Genomic DNA, 24,739 nt, shown 5'->3' with positions numbered 1-24,739 from the left:
ATATCAAAATAATATACAACGTATGATACTTATTATTTTGGTGTTATTAATTGTAAACATAAGCAGACCGTTGCCGCAATCCCCCATTGCCGCTCCCGTCTATTGAGGTACGAGTCACCCCCCCCCTTATCTAGCCTTACAGCACACCATGTTCGGCGGGCAGCATCGGGAGCACGAATGACGATCGGCTTTTTGGAGACCTCTGGATTATACACCATTTCACATGCAATTTTATTCTGTAAGGCATATTGCAAAACAGTCAAATGAATATTGGACTGAAAGGTAAAGCCACTGTCCAGTATAACAAAACATATCTACTTCAGTTGCAGAATATAACCTAAGCACTCACCCATTTCTCATCCTTTGTAAACACCAGGTAACAAAAGACAAAGATAAAAGTTGAGCTGACTTTAGACGGCAGAGTGACATCGGGTCGTTATTAGGCGAGATTTGCCAATAACTTTGCTTTTCCAGAGATGAGAAAAAAAGTGTAAGGTAGCAGGGTTAGCAGATAATTACCAGGTTATGCCTGAGGTCTGTCCTTTCCTGAATGCTGAAATATGCATCTAATTGTATACTAAAAACTTTTAGTTTAAAACTGTATAAGTACTTTTTTTATAATTTTCTTTCAGTTGACGTTGAAATATTGATAATCTTCTTTACAAGGCATTTACTTTAAACACATTTGGCATGGATGTTAATTTTATGTAAAAATATGCAATTATCTTAGAAATATATAGAATAGGTTACTGTACGAAACATGTAAAAATATGTTGTATTAAAATTAAACATAATGCTCTTAGCAGCCTAATTAACCATCATTTTGTGTTTTCAAACAGATACATACGAAGGAAAAAATATGTAATTACATAAAAATCTGGACTCTAGTTATCATGACTCCATTTCAATCTTAAAGATGTAACGTTTTAAGAACTTTCCAATATAGGCTTAATGAAGTCTACAAGTCGGTGTTAATAAAACAAACTTAACGAAACCTTGTCCATTTATGTTATAATATTGTGGCAACCGTGCTGGAAGATTCTCGTTGCCTCGGGAGTCTACGCGCGCGTCCGATGGAGAGGGAGGGCGCAGGAAGGCGAGGCTAGAGCTTCGATGGCACTGGGGCGCGGTGCGAGGAGAGGAGAGGAGAGGAGAGGAGAGGAGAGGAGAGGAGAGGAGAGGAGAGGAGAGGAGAGGAGAGGAGAGGAGAGGAGAGGAGAGGAGAGGAGAGGAGAGGAGAGGAGAGGAGAGGAGAGGAGAGGGAAAAGTACGAGGCGCTAGCCGCGGTGCGAAGTGAAAGGGGAAGGGGAAGAAAAGCGACTGCGACTGAGCGGAGAAAGCACGGAAATCTCTAGAAGCGCAATCCTCTCGACGTTTCGTAGAAGCTACGCGACGTAGTACATTCGAGAACGTGTGATCTAATAAATAAAAAAGCGCAAGCAGCCTTCGAAGTTTGTGAATCAGCAGCGAGCGAGCAAGTAAGCCAGCCTTCGAGACCGGGGTTCGACGTGAGGACAGCAACTGTGGCAGCGTCTAGGCAAGTGCGGCGTATCCGGAAGTCTTGGGTTCGAAGTGCAGTGAACTGTATCTAAAAGTCTTCGGTTCGAAGTGCAGTAAACTGTATCTGGTAGGATTGGGGTTCGACGTACCGTGAACTTGAGTGAGCTAGAAGAACTAGTCAAGGCGAACGAACTGTGAACTGAGAACTGACAGTTCTGTTTTGTACATAGTGTTTTCTGAACATTAGTTGAGATTAGGAGTATATTGTTGTTCTTCTCAATAATCCACGTGAATAGTCATTATCGTTGTGTGAAGTGCAATAACGACTACTGTGTTGCAGTGTTGAGTGGAATACCCATTGTTCACGGGTGTGTGATTAAAGATAGAAATAAAAGTCGCGTTATTGTTGAATAAAAGTTATAATATGTACTCATTGAAAACGTTTCAGTCCTCCAGAGCCATGGAAATCTGGTATGTACAGTTTAAAACAAAGTACATTCAAATTAAAACACACTCCATGCTGCCTGAGCAGATATCCAGTGTATACAATTTAAAAGTGCATTCAAATTAAAACAGAGTCCATGCTGACTAAAAGCAGAAATCCGGGATGTACAGCTTAAAACAAGCGCATTCAAATTAAAACAGGCTCCATGCAACCCGGCAGTAGAAATCTGGTGTATTTAGTTTAAAACAAATGCCTCCAAATTAAAACAGGCCCCATGCAGACGCAGAGTAGCAAGCCAGTATATACTGTACGTAGTTTAAAATAAATGCAGAAGATCAAACAGGCCCCTTGCTCGCATAATCAGAGCCATCTCCCTCCCAGGTCTCAGAGTCCATCAGTATGCACAAGGAGCTTGCCGCACTTTATTAAAAATTCCGCTTCAACAAGTAGAACTATATCGTGGTGTGACGTAAGCGACCTTACTAAATGTCTTGGAGCTTAGCTTCGCGTCCCGTCCAGTGAGGGATGTTTACAAAAGAATAATGACCAGTTAAACAAAAGAAGAAGTAATGAGTCGCTCCTTTCACGGCGGTATCCTAGCAACTAAGTCAGAAGTTTAATGTACTGCTATACAAAACGACATAAATAGCTCTAGTATGTAAATATATGGTATATAATATTAAATCCAACAGAAACTGTAACGGGACAATGAAATATTGCGAGTTAGAGTGGCTGGTCCACTGCTATGCTACAATGGGCCTACAAAATCATAGCAACTACAAATAGAATTGGCGGCATACAAAGGCAAGTTCATGATTTCTCGTGTAGTGTTCTCTCTTCATCCCACCACAATCACCACCATCCGACTCCTACACAAGTGGAGAAATGGCATCTTATTACAATAGTCCAGCCTTCCTGCGCCCTTTCTTTTCATAGTCTACATAGTACCTACAGTAGAACCTCTATTATCCGTGGTAATCAAGGGGGTTGACTGGACGGTTAATCGAAAAAATCGGATAATCCGTACTCTAAAATATTGTCATAAAATAAGTGTAAAGACAGTTTCATAATTTCCTCCGTGGTCTATATTGTGAATCAGAAGTTCACTAACTTAAGCCCGGTTGTCAAGAATGAGTTTATAAGGGTCAAGTAAATTTCTTCCGTTGATTCTTTGCGGAAGGATAAGAATAGTAGAGGTTTCCTGTTGCAGATTTACAGACTTCATACACTTTATCCTTGTCTTTAATTAAATCGCGCACATTTGTAACGACAATCTCGTATTCTAATGCGAGTTGAGCAGCGGTTTCTCTTTTCCCAAACCGATCAATTACTTGTATTTTTATTTCGATTAGTAAAACACTTTTAACACCCAGGCACATATTGTGTATAGAAATTATGAAGTACGGGCACTCGAACAGTAGAACAAGGACTGAACGCTGCACGGGTTTGCTCTAAATTTTGCGAACGTTCTTGGAACCATTTCTTTGAAAGCAGGTAGTGACTATTTTACAATTTGAGAAAAACGCCTTGAAGTAGGCCTACCGGTAACTGTTCCTATTGCTGGCAGTAGTAATATAAGGATAAAGGCTTATAATAAGACTCCAGAAAAGAATAGGTACTAATATATAGTATAGCACTACATACTTTCTTCCGCAGCAAAGTAAGAAAAGAGAGAGAAAGACAGTCGGATAATCCACTGATCGGTTAATAGGGTGGCTGATAATCGGGGTTATACTGTATATCTACTTTTCGGTAAGCGTTTGTCCTTCATCCGCAGAATGTGTTGAAATCAATATCATTTCCATAGACCTATAGTGTTAATTCATATCACGTATCACATAATATATGTGGATTTATTTATAATATACAGCTAAATCGTTCATTTTGACGTCTGTGTCGTATCACAGGATAAATCCAAAATTATTTGTTGGGGTTTATTTCTGGTGGTGGCAAAATGATAGAAATTTTCGGTATTAAAGACCAGAGAGAACTTGCAAATGTTCGCTGCACAAATTGTAAACAATCTTTTGGTTAGACAATTATTTAATAATCAGAGCTCACAAGGACTGAGACGGAAACAAATGTCTCTGGATATAATTCCAACGTTTTAAATCAGGGACTCCTTCACACGATAGAGCAGAAAAGACTGTAAAATGATTATTGATCACCAAAGAAATGTGTAATGAGAATGAAGGAACAAACCAAAGTACTCAGAGAAAATTGTGGGTATCAAAGCTCTGAGATTCAACTATTAACTCTCGGAAGATAAGTTAATAATCGAATAACTGACGTCAATGAGTAACATGGTTAAGTGACGTACGAGTGAGTGAGTGAGTGAGTGAGTGGATTCTAAAACGTATTTCTCTTGATTACCGATACTCATCTAATCCATGAGCATACTGCAGTGGTAGAACGACTTTATTATAACGGCATTATTATAATTATCAATTTCATTTTACGGTTGACCTTGAACGAAGCAAAGGTAGAACGACGACAGGGAAACGAAAAAAAAATTAACCTATCCTACACCGACTTGTTCCACCATAAATAGCACTTGAAGCTGACGGGATTTGAATCCAGGTCTTCATCTTAACAAAGCAACGCTCTGATGTTCGGGTCAGGTTATGTAGACGAGAAGAGAAATGATCACAAATTCAGTTAGTCATACGACTGAAAGTAACTCCCCCGTGATTGTGCCGCAATTTCTCCGGCTCCGATGTATGCCGTGTAGTCTAGTTGTAATCCTGCAGGCGCACAACTGAGGGAGGATTTGTGTCGCATGGTTAAACAGTTATCTTACCTGCATTAGCATATGTTAACGCGTTACCTGGTAAAGTGGTCGGCGTAGCGTAATTGTTAGCAGAGAGAGTTACAACCCACAGGTACAGCAGAGCCTGAGTTTCAATCCCTCCACGGCCGACAGAACCTGTGCAAGCTCTGAACTGATGTTCACCCTTCATTAGGCACCAATTATTTCAGGGAACAAGTACTGTGAAGCTGCAAAACTGTTTCGAAATTTCCAATGATCTGTTTGACTATCTGGCTATAGGTCGGGTTTTGAACGCATAGTCGACCAGTGTACAACGAAACTCGAGCCAATGACACTGACTACAACAAAATGGCAATTTCCTCGAAGTCAGCTCCAATATTTTCTTAAGATTTATATGTAGACAATAATTAAAGACTTGAAGTAACTAAGGATCTGCCATTTTCATTATTCATACGATATTGAGTCATAATATACGTTTAATCTATTGCCACATTCACGTCCTTCCATCTACAATCACTTAATAGAACGATAAAGGTACGAGTCTAGAGTTTGATTCTTATTTGTGCTTGGCTAGGTACATAAATTGTTATTCCAGTTAAAACATCATTTTCACGAAAATGACTCTTATTCACTTTTAGCGAAGTTATGTTTAAGTCCATACTTAAAAATACGCGACCTATCAATAAGGTAATTTATTCGAAATAGGCTTTAAAGATCTTCTTATTAATCTACCGATACACAATTTTTAATGTCCATAGTAACTTCATGTATAAGTTCATAAATACATATTCTCGACGTAACAAATTGGTAATTTGCTCGAAATATGCTTCAATTATTTTCTTATTATTTACCGATAGACAATTTTTCATACTCTTTGTAAGCTTATGTGAAGTCCATTTTTTTAGTTGGTTATTTAACGACGCTGTATCAACTACGAGGTTATTTAGCGTCGATGAGATTGGTGATAACGAGATGGTATTTGGCGAGATGAGGCCGAGGATTCGCCTTACGGTTGGAGAAAACCTCAGAAAAAACCCAACCAGGTAATCAGCCAAAGCGGGGATCGAACCCGCGCCCGAGCGCAACTTCAGAACGGCAGGCAAGCGCCTTAACCGACTGAGCCACGCCGGTGGCTGTATGTAGTCCATACTTGCATTTTTTCCACCTAATAAAATGGTAATTTGCTCGAAATGTGCTTCATTTATTTAAGAATTAGGCCTATAGACAATTTTTCATACCCTTTATAAGCTTAGGTGTAAGTCTATAGATACTTATTCTCGATCTAATAATGCCAATTTACACGAAATAGACTAGCAAGTCCATACTTATAAATTCTCCGCCTACTAAAATGGTAATTTGCTGGAAATAGGCTTCAAATATTTTCTTCTTATTTAGGCCTACCGACAGACAATTTTTGCTACCCTTACTAAGCTTATGTTTAAGTCCGTATTTACATATAGGCTATTCCACCTAATAAAATAGTAGGGCCTACTTGCTTGAAATAGGCTATAATTATTTACCGACAGACAATTTTTTCTAGCCTTAGTAATCTTATATATTCAAGTCCGTACTTACACATTATCCACCTAATAAAGTGGTAACTTGCTTGAAATTGGCGTCAAATGTTTTCTTATTATTTACCCATGGGTAATTTTTATACTCTTAGTGGGGTTATATGAAGTTCATATTTACTCGAAATTTATTGGCTTCAATGATTTTCTTATTAACCACAGACAATTTTTCATACTCCAGCAAGGTTATGTGTAAGCTAGAGAAGGAATGAGGGATTTCCCCGACGCGAGGTCAGCACTTCATAATAATTGTCGTCGAATATTACTACTTCACGGTATCAAAACAATAATTTATTAACGTAAAACCTCGAGGCATAAAAACTGAACTATTTCCTCTGTATTCTATCCACTTTTCACAAGAAAGACGTGTGCATAACACAACTCTGTGATTACCCAGATAAACATACCGTAATTATGGGGTGGTTGGCAATGCATTCGAACGTGAAGCCAATTAGAAGTAGCTTTCTTAACTGCAATCCTACTCTTCGAACACAGAAAGCAAAATTACGAGCACTACTGAAACTGAACAAACATTCATGAACTACTATACATGCAAAGCCAAGCAACATGCAACACATGCAATTCATGAGAAGAGATCTAGGTTCGATTGCCAGTTGTGAAGCACTGTCGTAGTAGTTTCATCTTACCACACCCGCAACCATTATCGAACTATGTCACCACTGCTGGTTTAATCATTACTATGTTTATCACTGAACTTGAAGACGCGAGTTCAAACACAGACGTGGGTAATGAATCTCCGAGAGGCGATAAAAATGTTTAGCATGGCTTTCTCTGTAAGGAATGAATATTTAGAGTGTCCGTGTCGCGGATTTACGGCTAGCAAAATAACTGGAGAAGGCAAAATTATCAACCAGATGCTCATCTTGTCATGTTTTCTGCTTAAAAGGCAGATGTTTCTGCGCGTCAACATTCGATTCAGTGCAGAAATAACTTTGCAGGACAAAGTTTCGTGAGACCGAAAATATTCTAGTAAAAAAAAAAGGACAAAAAAGTCTAAAACTGGGGCAAAATAAGTCTTCCGTGTATTCAGCGTTTAAATTACCTACAATATGACCATAATCATAAATACTTAAAACTATCCGGCGATCATCTGATTTTCCATAATCTCCGCAGCTATGAAGAGCTCATAAATAAACAGAGAGGTAACTATTCCCATTCAAACTGAATTTCCAGGTAGTTAAAACTTTTATAATTCGTTGGTCACGAAAGAAAGAGTTGTAATAATTGAAACATTTATTTTGTTTTCTTTCTTCGTCTTCTTTGCCTTTTCCTTTGAGACCAAATTATAAGCGAATATGGTATGGGGAAGGGTATATCTTTGGACTAACATTAAACGGGGCTCTTTTGTGTGTCACCATGGTACAGGTCATAGCTGAGGCAACACCAGGACACCACATGACAAGGGACAAACACCCAGTCTCGTGGACGAAAAAAAATTCTTCAAATGCCCATGTCGGGAATCAAACGTTTGGATGGGAAGCGCGCACGCAATGCACTACGCTACGGCGGCGGATTATAAGTTTTAAGTCATAAAATGCTACAACGCCATTCCGTGTCAAAGACTTTCAACAGTACGCGTGCATCTCTACATCCATTTCCTTTGCTGTTGGTAGCACATAATGATTTTCTACTCGAAATCAGATGAATTTCGATATATACAAAAGTATTATTTATTCCGAAAATACATAGTGCACCTTTATTGTGTATCTTAAGCATGTGCATTGTGTTATACATTTGAAAACAAAAATGTCATATGAACTAATTGCCCATACAGCTTAAGTTACAGAGATATATGAGAGAAAGAAAGAGAAATAGAAAGAGAGAGAAGCTATCAATGAAATCTGTCGTTCCTAGCCATGTTAATGTTTATTGCCGGAGTTTATTGTATCCTGACAGGTTTTCAAAATGTCCACCATTAAAATCACAGCATGGGCGTGTCCGTCTCTGTCATTAACACTTTGATTTTGGAAGAAGAGAGACAGAAGTAACGAATACACACTTCCGCAATTGATTACCACAAGTGGTCTCGGGTGGAATGTCTTCCAGCATACACCAAATTCTTTAGATGACCAAATAACCAAAAATCACAAGATGTGAAATCGGGTGATCTTGTCGGCCATGGAATAGGTCCATTCTTCTCAATCCATGGTCCTGGAAATTTCATGACCAAATGTTTGGGATAATGTGAGCGTACATAGAGGCAGCAGAACATGAACTGAATCGTGTTTCCCCAATATAAGACTCATGTTAGTGCGTTTCCCACTAGAATTCTCGTCTTATCTCCTTGTGAGAAACTCTGTAACTAAGCCGTTTAAGCAATTTTATTCATATGACATTTTTTGTTTACATGTGTGTAACATGATGCATATGTTTAAGGTACATAATAACGAGACGCTCTGTATATAATACATATATAATATACTATAATTACAGTACGTTACAAGATCCTCATCGTGAAAGATGTCAAAGGAATGATCCGCGTCGGTTAGCTAATATTTCTTGCAATCCCCTGCGAGACTAGCTGGAAACTGTGGCAGACAAAGACGGTGTTATAGCAATCTTCAGGGATTCTCGCCAACGTTCCACCGTAATCCTTTCATATTATCGGTGCAAAACGCGACAGAGAAATGACTACATATTATCACCTGGCCTGCTGTTCTGACATGTTCTATGGGTTACTCGACCAAAACACAACTTCTCCTCATGCTGTGTCTATGATCAATGGGTACAATGCAGTGGCAAAGCGAATTTGTCCACATGCTTCTTTTATATGTGGCAATCAAAGGAATAATTGTGGAATACTGGCAGAGAAACGAAAGACAAAAAAATGTTCTGACAACGTTTTTTGCACATCCTAAACTTCACTTGAACTGTCCGAACTTCCCGCACTTGTGGCTATGATATTCTCATTTACGGAAGTAAAAATTATAAAATCGTCGTTTTGAGAACGTTGTAAGAAAAGAGTATCGGATGGTCTCTCCTTCACCTTGACCCTATTGCGTGGAAAATATCTCAGTAAACATGTACACAACTTCCTCTTTCTCCACGACAGATCTCTCGATTAGATTCACAGCTAAACAGCTTTGCTACATGCAGAAATATACGCATGAGGTTCGCAGCCAGTGAAGTGCAAATCCAAATGGTACGCTGGATACAAATTTTCAAATAAACCTAAGTAACAATCTTTTATATCCAGTCATATTCACCAATTTATGGCATGAAAACAATACAAAAAATGGAATGTTGGCAATTTCACATAAAGAATAACCATGCAACGATGTACTTTAAAATGAGAACTTTTGCAATTTTTTGGGGCAATGATGTAAAATTTTCATTGAATTTCATATGACTTTCTTGTACATATCGCAACACACACAGACGTTGGAGCTTTCGTCGAAAGAGCAACAATAGTGATTATTATCTCTAATATAACAGCAATATTAGCATGCCAATCCTTTCTGTGCACTCGTAACTAGCGTATCCCAATCTTATCTTCTCACACGCCTTCCTTTTTACAGTTTCTCCTTAATTCCAGACTGCCTTCAGAAGTCGGTAATCTACCACCATTCTCATCACTTAGGTTCTTTATCTGGATCAGTCTTCCTTTAAGGTAACTTGTGCATCATTTACTAATATTCAAACTACAGACAAACAGAAATCTGTAGCCTTAATTGATGTAAACTTTACAGCGTAATAATGAATCATGTAGGAATATTTTAAGGCGCGAGACAACTTTTATGTAGCCTACATAGTTTTGTTATTAAGTTTTATTATTTTTTTGCTTTGCTATTCAACGATGCTGTATCAACTATTGGGTTATTTAGCATTTATGGAATTTATTTATTTATTTGCTTGTTTATTTATTTGCTTGTTTATTTATTTATTTATTTATTTATTTATTCTGGTAGAGTTAAGGCCATGAGGTCTTCTCTTCCACACTACCAGAAGTGAAATACACAATGAAACAATAACAAATTAGTGGTAACGAGATGATATTTGGAGAGATGAGGCAGAGGATTCTCGACAGATTACCTGACATTTGCCTTATGGTTGCGAAAACCTCGGAAAATGCCCAACGATTTAATTAGCCCAAGCGGGAATCGAACCCACGCCCGAGAGCAACAGCGGATCATCAGACAAACGCGTCACCGCCTGAGCTATGCCGGTGGCTTGTTATTTATTACTTATTAATGTTATTAGTACCGAGTGATGCTATGAAATGTAGGACACTTTGAAAAGATTTTGTAAACAAAGATAAGGCTCAGCAGTACGATAAATATTAATACAATACTACTGATACGAACGAATATTTTCTAACTAACGATAGCAAAGTATTTAATGACATTTTAATACTGTTCTGATGTTATTACAATCCTAATTTAATAATAACGTCCCCATGTAATAGAAATCACATCATAATATCACTGTGTTTCAAATTACATTTCGAAGTATTGTATCTCTGAAACGATACCATATTTGAAAAAAAGTTATTTATATTTTCTGTTCAAAATGTCCATATCTTTCAGCACCGAACATTTCACAAAAACTTTCTGAATCATTCAGAATACTTTGTGAGAAAATATACGAGTGCACATACCTCAGAAATGAATTTTAAGAACTTGATTCCTTAGTCCTTAATAAGATAATATTCAAATTAGACTAATACAATGTCACTGTCATTAGTTATGTTCGGAAGTTGTTTATTCAATTATCAAAACTAGAGTAAATTAAAAATTTATGCTTTCTGCAAAAATATTTGAAACTTTTCAATAGTCTATTTTTAACAAATTTAATTCTGAAAGTTTTACACAAAATTTCAGCTTCCTCAAAATTTGTTTTTGAGACGTAAGTACTCAAAAAAGCAATTTTAAAAATACCTTTTTCACACAGTGTTTAATAGCGATTAAAGAGAAAGCTACGCACCTAAAAGTTATGTCTGACACATTAAAATTTTCATTTTAACACGTTAAAGTATGGTTGCAACTTTCTGTGTATCATCTGTTTGAGTATTAAGAAATGTATAATGATTTTTTCCATGCGTTAACATAAAAATTCTCCTAATTTATTTTGTAAGCGGTATCTTTTTAATTCAGGGCTTCAAGGTTTGAGTTTTTCGACCACCTCTGTCCATGTTCTGTTGTAAGTTTTTGAACCAAGACTACACATTCACAAGCAGCAGGACTTCCTGTTCATGTGGTTAGCACCATGCAAAGCATAACACAAATACAAAACAAAGAACACATATGGACTCGAACCCAGGTACTACTTGGACTAAAGCGAAGGACTATTATGTTATTTTTATGTATAATTTTGTTACTATATGACAGAATCTTTTGTGCTTTTACAGGCCTAAAAATCATCCGCAGCATGAATATTTTTCAAGGTTCGCAACGGTAAATTACACTAGCAACTGAAATACGGGATTTTTCAAAAGTAAGAGGTAACTTTACTTGCTCATATTTTATATACAATATTTAAAATTCTGGCACTGACATATTACACAAAAAATGAGCTTTTTTGCATCATCGGCCATCATCGTATAAGTTGTTCTTGTACAAGCAACAGCGTCTCTTCAATGCTGTATACAGGAGGTCCGCGTTCATGTTCTGGAATGTCAGCCACAGTGTGTGCGACGGGGTCCTTCAACTCATCAATTGTTGTAGTTTGCTCACGAACACGCTTTCATTGAGACAGCCCCATAATAAATAATCTTCTGGGTTAATATCTGGCGATCTTGCAGGCCAAATTATACGAAGTGTCTACTGATAACACAGTCACCAGAGCAATCAGAAACAAACTCGTTGCTATGGTGATACAAAAAAATACAGTTCTTGTGTAATAAGCCAATGCCAAAATTATTTATTACGTAGAAAATACGAGCAATTAAAGTTGCATCTTCCTTTTGAAAACGCCTATACTTTACAAATTTTAAAACTTTTGTCGTTGCTTATTACGGTTTTGAATAATAACGAGATATCTCATTGGATGCGAGATTATCGGTATGTGGGCGGCAGTAATATGACATAATACTACTGCGTGTTCAGTTCAAAGTGTGTCATGGCTCGCTGTATGCCGTCATGTGGCTAGCCGATGAGATCAGAGAATTCAATCTTCCTACACTTCCGCAGAGGCGTATTACGTATGTGCCAGAGAAGTTGCCTGGCAAGTACGGCGTTCATTCTGAAGAGTACTTACCGATACGTACGGTATTGCCGGTAGTGGCAGAAATGTGAACTGTTTGGAAACACGTACTGAGGTGAGTTTCTTTCTTTAAGGGGAGAGGGTTAAGACGATTACTTAGGTATTTGTTGACATTAACTTCGACGGTCAACATGGACACGGAGCATTTGATTTGTGTTGTGGAATGTTGCCGTTACCAATGATAACAAATACCATGCGTACGATTTGCCCGCGCAAAATACAGTTCGAAAGAGGTTATGATAGCACACAGACCGTACAGACCGCCATCTGTTGCTACGACGTTCAAGTTATACCGTTCTCAAGTTCAGATTGAACGCCTTGATTAATAGGCAACTTCTCTGACATAAAAGCTGAAACTCGCTTCAAATCGCTGACTCACAACAGTGACGTCATGACACACTGTGAAATGAACACCCAGTATAACGTTTGAAAGAAAATACATCACGCACATGTCAGTAAAAACAGAGATGATGTTCCGCCTTGACAACTGGAGCCAAGTCCAACATCGAACCCGATACGGAAAACGAAAACATGTGAGGAAGTGGTTCACGTTCCACAGGCTGGGAGGTTCAGGTACTGCTTATCGATAATCGATAGGGTCCACACTGAAACCTTCGAGGAGGTTGTTTGTCGACGCTCTGTCAACATACGTGCTACTTCGCGTGGGAATGCAGGGAAAAACACGACGCTACCGTTCATTCGAATTTTTAAGCACAAGCATCAATCTTCCCTCGATTAAACGTATTACCATAGCGATGGAGCACACCCGATTCGATTTTTAAAAGTTAAAATCATAAGAGTCCGGGAAAGTCGAAGAACTAAACCACTTTGCCTGGCGGCTGATATACAGCGCGTGTTGAAGTGCTATGGTAACACGCATTTCATATAAAAACATGAGGTTAAATTGCTTTGAAAAGGAGGACGAGTGACAATGAGAAAAACAATTGAATAAGCGGTACATGCGGTTTACCATGAATGGGAATGAATATTGAGTTACCACGGTTACAGGAGAATAAAAGAAAGTTTTCCGTGTGTGCTTATCAATGAAAATTATTCGTGTTACGTCGCCACGGAAACGGACTGCGGAATCCCTCTGCCCTCCAGGTTTCTACATAAGGCAGATGGAAATTCTGTAAAATTATACAATAGATGTTCTGAACTCAAGCCAAAACCTAAAGTGAACACAGATTAAAACAGAAGCTTATAACGGCCCGATTCCTAGAAGAGCATCATTATACAATTTACAGTATAGAATGATTTCGTAACTAATTTGAAAAAAAGAAAAACATATTACACAAAACAAAGTTATTAAGGGGGTCACTTTCTTCTTCTTCTTCTTCTTCATCTATCCCTTATGCCTTGCAGCGTCGGGTCCTCCACCCATTTCTTATATCTCTCCCGGTCCAATGCCAATCTTCTTATTTTCCGGATTTCCTTCCCTCTTCTCCTCACCATATCATTAACGTATTGTTCCCATTCTATTCTTGGTCTACCCCTCCTCCTTTTACCTTCTATTCTTGATTCGAATACTTCTTTCACTTTCCTCTCATCTCCCATTCTAACCAGATGTCCAAACCAATTCAGTTGTTTCCTTTCAATTTGTTCTACCACTGGTGCCTGCTGTAGTTCATTTCTAATATTTATATTTCTAACTGGGGTCACTTTCACATGTTCAAAAATTCGATTTTATAATTTTATTTGTGTTTTATTTGTTTATGTTTAAAATGATATTAAAAATGTACTTCTAAATTCTATCACTAAGTGCCCCAAAATAATTATTAAATCCAATGGTGCCACATCGCCTTTCTTTATAAACCTAAACTTTACGTTTCGTTTTCCGAAAGTTACAATTTTATACAATTACGAAGCATTTTCTCAAAAAGTACTTGAAATGAAGTATAAAATCTGGAACATCTGTTATTGAATAACACAAATTTCCCGATTCACAGATAGTTTTTACAGTAGAACCCCGATTATCCGTCATTCTATTAACCGATTGATGGATTATCCGACTGGCTTTCTCTTGCCTCCTCCTTTCTTTTCTTTTCTCTCTCTCTCTCTTTTGATACAAAAATATATGAAGTAGGTATTTCACAATATATTAGAACTTTTTTTCTAGAGAGTGTTATTACAAGCATTTACTCTTACAAAGTATGTCTGTTGTTCGAGTTGTACTTCATAGATCCTATAACTTATATATGAATTATTTTTCACGGGTATGAAAAGAAATTGTGTTGTGCTAAGTATCGAAAAATGCGCATATAATTAAATTGTTTGGGGAAAGACAAACTATGATTCATCTCGCATCAGAATACGAGAGTTACAACTGTGTGCAATTTAATATAAATTAAGGATAAGTGTATAAAGTATAAGTCAACATGAGACCTCCACTACTCCTATCTTTCCACATACAGCCATTACAATGAATTTCCTTCCCGCTTAAAAACTCGTTGACAACATGGCTTAAATGAGTGAACTTCTGATCCTCTACCTAGAATGTTACATACAAGATCATGGAGGAAAATATGAAAGTGTAAGTATTAATTACTAAATTTACAAAAATCTTTTATGGTACGGATTATCCGATTTTTTCGATTAACCGTTCAGCCCACCACCTTGATTACCACGGATAATAGAGGCTCTACTGTATGTGTTAATTTGAAGTATTTTAGTTAGGTGAAGTAGTAATATTTTATAAAATGTTTAACATTTGACATTAAAAAAATAAATAATATTCTAACATTCTGTCTATACTAATCTTTCACATATAACAAAGACAAAATGTGTACAAAAGTTTATATCCATAACCCTAAAAGGTCATGAGAAAATGTCTATTATCTTCTGTAATATCAGGTTATGTTAGGTCCGTTTATAATTGAACTTCCTGTAACGTTACGTTACTGTAATTAAGACCCAAAATACATAAATTCACTCTAAATAACCACACTAAATTTCAGTTCGTTAGTTCAATAACTGTGGAGTTTGCGACCAGTTAAATACAACAGTGCATTTGGACATACGTCTCCTCTTAAACCTGTCACCAGGGATGAAAGTGTTTCTGTGAACTTGCCCGAATTTGTTTTGTTTTCATGGCGCCTGATATTCTGCAATGAAGGCAACAATGACAAAAGGAGGAACACGTATCAATATTGCGAACAGTACAATAAACAACAGACAACAGTTTCTAAGTACTGAGACATTAAATTACCCTCACAATGCACCGTGCATGCATGTAAAGGGTGGAGCAGAAACAAAAGAGAGTTGCAGCACCTACCTTTGTACCGCACAACTGGATTTCCCTGAAAATGAGACAGAAAAAGAATTCGAGTTAGAAAAGAGAGTATAGACAAAAAAAACCATTCACAAAATAACGGTACAAAAACAATTGAAAGAGAGAACCAAACAGGTAGGGACGTAGAAGATGTCAGATGGAAGCAAATAGTAGTAACAATAACGATGGTGACAAGGGTTGTGCAACACGTAACAGGGTTGAGAAAAGGAAGCGGGCGACAGAGATCTGGGCGAGTTATGAGCTTCAAATGGTCAAACGTTAATGATGTGTTATCTTAGTTTCTTTGCTGTCGTGGGAACAAGTCCGTGCCAAGTAACAGTAAGTATAAAAATCCCAAACTTCGGCATCAAACCGCGACAATATTTCACACCCAAGAATTTGTTGGAAGCTCACACTCAGAAGTCTGACCCACCTCATGCTAGACTACGATGTCATGCAGATAGTATGGCAGGCACGAAATCTTGAAGGTACGAAGTGGAGGGGGCTACTTATCTCTACCCGTGTGAGGGGTTTACAGTGCGTGCTATGAAGTAGCTTTCATCAGTTAACGTTAATTACGAGTTATTTGGGGGGGGGGATCGTATTTTATAGTACGTTTAATAATTAAAGATCAAAATAAATACTTCTCTACATAATCTCTAAGATTACTGACGCACTTACCCCAACAATCGACCAGATTAGCAATACCACTAAGGAAGAACAGCTCCGTACATAAACCCATTAACTAACATTACACGTGCGGAAGCAGTACAAACTGTAGTATATATGGCCAAGTTTGGACTGTAGGGAGATACAACACTTTCTTGCGATTACAGTCCACCTAATCATGAGTAAATTGCTGCGTGAGGGAGCGCTATCGTCCCTCAAATTCACGAACCTTGACAGGAGAATTCGTTGCTTGGGTCAAATCTTGGCTTCGATTACCATGTTGTACAATAACGTTCTAGACTTACTAGTGTATTTGGTTCTGCGATATTAAAAAATATATTTGTTTGCTAGTTTTTAGAAGTTTCTGAATAATTATAATGATAACTGATGAATCGTTGGGAAACAGAAGAATCTACTCTGAGATCATTTTAAGAAGGATTTCATGTTCACAATTTTCGTGGAGCCAAAATTTCAATATATTATTATTATTATATTATTATTATTATTATTATTATTATTATTATTATTATTATTATTATTATTAATCGGGAATTTTTCAGACTTATAAATCAACATTCGGGAAAGGGAATATCGCAGTTTATGACCGACCTAAAAATTGCCTGCAAGTCAACTGCAACAAAACATTTGGATTCTGAAACCTTTTGTTGAACACAAAGAGACAGCTCTTTCCTACGAAGAAACTCTTTAGCTTTTCAAATTATCATCAAAGGACTGGAAAGTGCTTTTAAATCTATGAGTAATTCGAAATCCTGTATAAGAATGAAAAATAAATACTCAAATTAACATGAAATAGCAATCAGATTTCTCCTTTGTTTTTCCACTAGGTATCTTTCAGTGTTAGAATTGGGAGATTCATACATTTTATACATATAATTAAATACACTGCATATAAAACATTCGCCGATATTTTGACAATTCTGTGGTAAGTTACAGTGCATAGTCATTCTTCCCATTACCTTTTCTTTTTCAAAGAAACATAATTAAAATAAGTTTAATAATACAAAGATCAATGTTATAAATTTTATGTCTTTGATGGTCAGATATGAATAATATGTCAATGAAAATTACCGTATTTTACTCAATGATATTGGCTTGAGGAACTAGAACCTGGTACAAATTTTCGTTGATCCAGTGATTGATAATATTAATTGAATTATTGTCAACGAGTCACACCGTTTTCATAGCGTACTAATACTCTTAAAGTCTTAAGAATCATACTTAATTATTAATACATACAGTAGTTCAATAAATCTTAGGGCTTTAAGAAAATTGTACAGGTATTTACGAGTAAATTTGTTGGGACCGGACCCTCGTCTTATAGAAAAAGAATTTACCAGGCCGCGGTATTTGAAAGTTTGAGAACCACTGGTCTAAGTAATATTATATATAAAACACATGGCACCGATGCAAATTCCTCAGAAAACTGTTACAGTATAAGCACAGTCTAGTATATACAGTCACGAAGCTTGAGTTTATGAGGGTACTAGGAACAACAGACTGTGCAGGTACTATTTCGCATTGTCTGTAATGAGGTGATAGTAACGATCCTAGTGGTAAGCAACTATCTATGGATGCATATTTACTACGTATTGAGCTTCGTGACTGTACATACTAGACTGTGGTATAAGTGAGAGGAAGTATTTAACAACGAGTTAGCAACTCTGGTGTATTTCGAAAACTACGCGCAATGGCCCAACCAGCTACATCATTAGCAGGCTTCGAGACTTGGGACCCGATACAATAAGTTTACTGTGGATGTACTATAGGATGTTGACTCGCTGCAGGTAGCGAAAAGTAGAGATGTGTTCAGGTAACAACGTTATTGTTTAAAATAGAGTACGGTAGTATGGGGAAACAGACACATATGTAGGCCTACATTCTGAAAGTAAATATACGTTACACAATGACAATGTCAAAAGAATGTAAAAAGCATTTATTCTCCTGTCTTTTATAAGCATTTGCGTTTAATTATACACAGTGTTAATGGTGGAAATAAACATGTAGCAATTTTAATTTCTTGATTTATTCTATTGGTCGTCTTTAGGAAGTGCAGTTACAATATCGAATCGCAATGTACTACAAGATACATTCTCAGTGTCTCAAACGTAAATCTTTTTCGGTTATCTGCTAAACAAAGTTTGTACTGTGAAAAGCTGCGCTCTAAGTCTCATGACGTGATAGGAGCAATATGAAAAAAAACCTAACATCATTGCAGTCTCTAGGAGACAGTCCTTTATTCTCGGGTGACTCTATGTCCACTAATTTGCTGTTTATATTACACAATGTTCCATATCCATTATTTTTACATAAAATTGATTTCCACTTCTGTTTTACACGATCAGTAACCGGTGTACTTGGTGTCTCTCGCTCTGACTTTTCTAACCGTGTAATAGTTTCAGACACAGTTTGAAAATGGGTTTGTATGAAAACCAAATTATTCGTCAGAACCTTCAAATCTAGAGCTTTGATTATTCTGATAGCATAACAGTCGTCACTCAATGTCTTGATTATCTGCACAATTGTACGGCAGTATCTGGCATAATAAACAGCTGCATTAAGCAATGTACTCCATCCAGTAACAATGGGCTCTGGAGGTAGAGGAAGAGTGTGTGCTAGTTTCTTAATTTCGCAACAGTCTTTGCTTATTTGTTGGCATTCATTCTACAGTACCCCCACCCACTGTACGCTTTATCACTATGCTCAGTACGCGGATTTCCCACTGAACTGCTCTATTGGGTCTGAAGTCTCGAAGCCTGATCATTAGGTAAGAGAAAGATTAAATATTGTGTCATGTGACAAATGTTAATCTTTCTATCCTTAAAAAAAAACAGGTGGCAGTAAGATCAGTTTCTACATTAGCGTCTCAAGTCTTAAAATCTCAGGCTGGGGACTAGCCTAGCTTGATGTTTACAAACTGTAGGTATACAGTATGAGAGGTCGGGTTCTGTATACTGCTGAACTGTTGAAGCTGTCATGAATCCTGCACTTTCTATAGCTACAACGTTACGTGAACAGCAAAGTACAGTGAACTCCAAAAGAACATTAAAACGGCAGAAAAACGGTGATCTATCCTTGTGATATTTATTGTATAAGTACATTTTAAATTCAGTCTGGGTGTTACATAACGGGAACGTCAGTAAGTTTCGTATCCCATTATTCACCCATGTGCTAGCAATTGTATTCCCCATCACAACTTATCCCGATTTCTTTACGTTCTCACTCGGTAACCAGTAATTATCAGTTTAAAATTCCCAGTGCAAGAGAATGCGGGAAAACTATTCGCAACAAAAAGCGACAAACTAAAGGCAATGTTAATCAAAATGTGCGATCAAAGGCGAAGTTCAAAGAATTAACATTTCCTGTGTCGCGAGGAACAAAGAGAGTGGCAAAATACACGTCATGATGTGTCAATACTGCAATACAAAACATCGAAAGAAACAAAAATAAGCTACAAAAATGAATCGTTCTCCAAAAAGGAAGGATACAGGAGAAATCCGACAATCGTTGTTTATATAAAATAACAATCTCAACTGAACTTTACTTTCCTAAATTTCCATTCTGCTTTTGATCCAGTTAAATCCAATTTCAAGGCAATAATTATAATGATAATAACAAATTATAAGATAAGATTAATAACTTTATACTGGAGCATGCCGAAATGTAGTAATTATACACCTGGTAGCAGTCCTTAAATGCATGTCATTAAAGTACACCTATTCATTAAAGTTCAGGTTTTCGATTATTCTCGGATATGCAATCGAAAGACAACTAGGGAAATGTCACGGAGGCTGGAAATCCAATACTGTCACAGAAGGTTATGTTCTGTTACTGTAATAATTAGCGTTAATTGTAAATAATATTCAAATAAATTCAATTTGTCATCTCGTTTTTCAATTCTAAATCAATTTCCAGGTTATATCAAGACTAATGTTCTCTAGGTTATATCAAGGTCAATGATATTCGTGCCTCGGAAAAAATCAATACTTTCGCGTCTGCGCACATCTCACAATTCAGGTCAGTTCCGTTCGTCACTTAACATAACCATAACATGAAAACTTAGAAATAATTTCAAGTTAGAAATATGGTCGAGCATAAAAAGTCGTATGAAACTTGCCTATAATGGTAATTAAGACGCTCGTATGGAAATTATGAAACTCGCTTGCGCTCGTTTTATAAACAAACATATTTGCGTCTTAATTACTAACATTATAGGCTCGTTGCATAATGTACTATTAGCTACCTAGGATATTCGTTATAATTTACATATAACCTCGGCATCCCCATATAAATCATTAAATTTATAAAATCCTTAAGCACTACAAATTCAGTTATAAAACCATCACTAGTTCGAAAGCACATATGAATCAGAATTTATAAAATTCTTGTCTGACTAATTCTGTCTGACAGATGCGAGGCATAAATAATTTGAGGGGTAGGCCTAGATACTAGCTCGGTCCCATAAGATACACATCTGAAATATACAGTATTAACACAGTCTAGTATATACAGTCACGAAGCTTGAATTTATGAGGGTACTAGGAACAATAGACTGTGCAGGTACTATTTCGCATCGTCTGTAATGAGGTGATAGTAGCGATCCTAGTGGTTAGCAACTACCTATGAATGCATATTTACTACGTATTGAGCTTCGTGACTGTATATACTATATTGTGGTACTAATTCGGTCCGAACTATGCAGGTATAGACAAATTATACACCACTGTTTGTGAAAAGTGCAACACCCAGAAACAATGGCCCGAACGACTCCAGACTCGGGAGATGTGTAGAACAGTGTACCACCAATAAATTGATTACGTTTCCAGAGAGATAGCGTACACATAGGCCCACCAGTGACGCTCTTGCGTCACCAGCAAGGTCAGTGTTATGCCTTGCTCAATCAGTGCAGAACTTCCAAAAAAGTGGAAACGTTAAAGCTAGTGCAGGTATGCCTTGTCGACGTGGAAGGGCGCAATATCAGCAAGTGAATTCGAACGGGGCAGAATGGTTGATCTCAGGGAAGCAGGTTTGTCTTACCGTGACATTTCGGCTCGTTTAGGGCATGCTGCTATGACAGTGATGCGTGTGTGGAACCAGTGGAGACGAGCGGGCACTGGACCACAGCACGCGGGGGGGGGCGCCATCTTGTCCGCATGGCCGTGACGGACCGTACAGCTTCATCCACAGTGTTGAGTCGACGTTGGAGTACTGCAACGGATGTGGACCTGTCTGCGTCAACGGTTCGTCGCCGTCTTTTGAGGGCTGGACTAGTGGCTCGCATGTCGTTGCGTTGGCTTCCATTGTCCAGAAACCACCATCGCCTTAGACTGCAATGGACACGTGAACGCCGTCACTGACGTGCTGAGTGGGAAAATGTAATGTTTTCGGACGAGTCCCGCTTCAACTTGTCCTACAATGATGGCCACATACGTGTTAGACGCTACCGTGGTGAACGCAATCTGAGAGCCTGCATTGTTGAGCGGCATAATGGACAAACGCCTAGTGTGATGGTTTGAGGTGCCATTGGATGCAATATGCGATATCCTACGTATTCAGGGCAATCTGAACACCAGCCACTACATTAGGGAGGTTTTAGACACCGAGGCACTGTCCCTCCTTCAGTTAACTCCACATGCCATATTTCAGCAGGACAATTCCCGGCCACATGTGGTGAGGATTGCGCAAGTCTTCTTCTAAGAACGACGGGTATCACTGCTTCCCTGGCCTGCACGTTCGCCAGACATGTCGCCCATCGAACATGTCTGGGATATGGTTGGTCGGCAATTTGTTCGTCATGGTCCTCCAGCACCCACTCTTGACGCTTTGTGGACTCACATACTGTACAAACTGCGTGGAGGGAGATTCCCCAGGAACATATCGAAGCCCTCTTTGATTCCATGCCACGACGCTTAGAGGCTCTGATTACAGCGCATGGAGGCTTCACACCATACGAAATCTCACGGTCACAGATCAGGTACAGTTCTGTAATTCTAATCATTTGTGTATTATTACGTACCTAATCTGTGGTATTAATTTCATTTCAGTCACATGTATCCTTCTTCGTGATGCAATTTTATTGTACAGGCATATCAAAAGTCCGATAACACTTTCAATATTTTATTACACAAAAACTACAAATGATAGCACTTTCAAACACACGTCAGTTTAAAGTCAAACTCTCAAAGTTCTGTTTACACCTTCCAGAGATTCAATGTGTGAAACACGAGTGACTTGGAAAATTAACAAGCACAACTGTCGTGTTTGGGGTACACAGAAACCTCACAGAATCATTGAACATGAGCGTGATTCACCAAAGGTGAATGTTTTCTGCGCGTTGTCACAACGAAAACTGTACGGACCTTTCTTCTTCATTGAGGCTACTGTGACTGGACATTCATATCTGGACATGTTGGAGCAATGGTTGGTGCCTCAGCTTAGACAAGATCTCGATGACGATTTCATCTTTCAGCAAGATGGGTCTCCGCCACATTTCCACAATGCAGTTCGTGCTTACCTGAACACGGAGATGTCTGATCGTTGAATAAGACGTGCTGGAGTAAGAGACAGATGTTTCATGACATGGCCACCAAGATTACCCGATATGACTGCATGTGACTTTTTTCTATGGTGGTAGCTAAAGGACCCTGTGTTTGCACCGCCTTTGCCACGTGATTTAGAGGAACTAAAAACTAGAATTCGAGAAGCTGCCGCCACGGTCACAGAGGATATGTTGAAAAGGGTATGGGAAGAGTTTGATTATCGTTTGGACATCTGCCGAGTCACTCGTGGTTCACACATTGAATCTCTGTAAGGTGTAAACAGAACTTTGAGATCTTTGACTTTAAACTGACGTGTGTTTGAAAGTGCTATCATTTGTAGTTTTTATGTAATAAAATATTGAAAGTATTACCGTACTTTTGATATGTCCTGTATATTTTATTTCTCTCATTATAACTAGGCCTGCATATGGTCCGCTATTGCACTGCTGTGATAAATGACTTGATTCTAAACTCACATCAGTCAACATAAGAAAGTTGCGAGAACTAAGTTTCATGGCGGTGAATTTCATAATCAGCTTTAATTCCGATACAGACTAAAAGAGAACGAAAAAAGAAACGGAACTTTTTATGAACGAGAGTAAAATCACTCCTTATTTCCTTACGACGGTTTTGCACCAGTTGTCGGGCGTCAAGATTAAGGTGAGCTCGGGTGAGGGAATGGCCCAACAATCAGAGCGCTGCCTGGTGCTTCCCGTCGAGCGTTGGGAAAATATTTACACAGACAATTCTGAATTCCAGTTCTCCAGTAGGAAAAACAAGTCGGGCGAACGCGGCCTGGGTAAACACTTGACCGCAGATTTATGAGGTCACGTGACAGCCGGCTTGTACCTTGTTCGTTTGCATCGGGATACGAACCACTGATGCCAAGCTCGCTGAACACAACAACTTTAACAATAATAAATTAATTACGCCTCATTAAAATCGATTTCCTTACCAGTTCAATCATAATACAAAGTGGAAATTATGTAACTGCAGATTTTAACAACTTATTCCATGGATAGAGTGCAACAAAAATTATTTTATATATATTTTTTTACAATATTTGATATGTAAAATAATATAAAATAATTGATAAAATTCTTCAATAACTGACTTAGTTTATTAGCCTAATGAATTATACAAATAAAAAACATTAGGTCACAGTCACAATTATAATGAGACTAGCGCTTTCGCCGTGTGTGGTATCATCAGGCCTAAAAGAGTAACATATATCAATATTATGTCTAAAAGAGTAACATATATCAATATCTCTCCAAATTTCTAAACATCTAAACAAGTGGTGTCTGTAATGACTTCAATTTCTTCATGTAGGTCCATACCTTCTTTCAGGTCTTCGACTGTTCAGGGTTTATTTCTGCACACATTTCCCTTTATAAGCCCCAAAGAAAGAAGTCCGGTGGCGTTAGATAGGGAGATCTTGGTGGACAAACATTTTTTTTTTTTTTTAACTTTCAATATCTCTCATGCTAACATTTGAAGTATGACATGTTGCACAGTCTTTTTGCACATAGACATATGTTAGTTCATCAGTTAACTGATTAATCTTTAACAGGATCCATTCTTTCATTAAGGTGCATTCTTCTACATAATTCATGTGAATTGTAACTGTGACCACAATTTTATATTATAATTTTACTATTGTTTATTGGTTATAAAATGTATTTTGATGCCATATATCTCAGGGTGAAATACGGTTTATTAAATTGGATAATA

The 24,739-nt window shown here is 37.8% G+C and overlaps 1 long non-coding RNA gene across 1 annotated transcript in view; it reads right to left on the bottom strand.

Moving 5' to 3' along the window:
- Window positions 1-24,739, bottom strand: part of LOC138714997 (uncharacterized) — a 935,649-nt gene that overhangs the window by 666,717 nt on the left and 244,193 nt on the right. The window contains exon 2 of the long non-coding RNA XR_011336146.1: window positions 15,783-15,807. This is a non-coding gene — a long non-coding RNA (uncharacterized lncRNA). The remainder of the gene's footprint in view (window positions 1-15,782; window positions 15,808-24,739) is intronic.

Source organism: Periplaneta americana, chromosome 15 (genome assembly GCF_040183065.1).
Source record: "Periplaneta americana isolate PAMFEO1 chromosome 15, P.americana_PAMFEO1_priV1, whole genome shotgun sequence".
NCBI classification, from domain to species: domain Eukaryota; kingdom Metazoa; phylum Arthropoda; class Insecta; order Blattodea; family Blattidae; genus Periplaneta; species Periplaneta americana.
The sequence above is the reverse complement of the archived record's forward strand: the minus strand, read 5'-3'. Positions and strand labels throughout refer to the sequence as shown.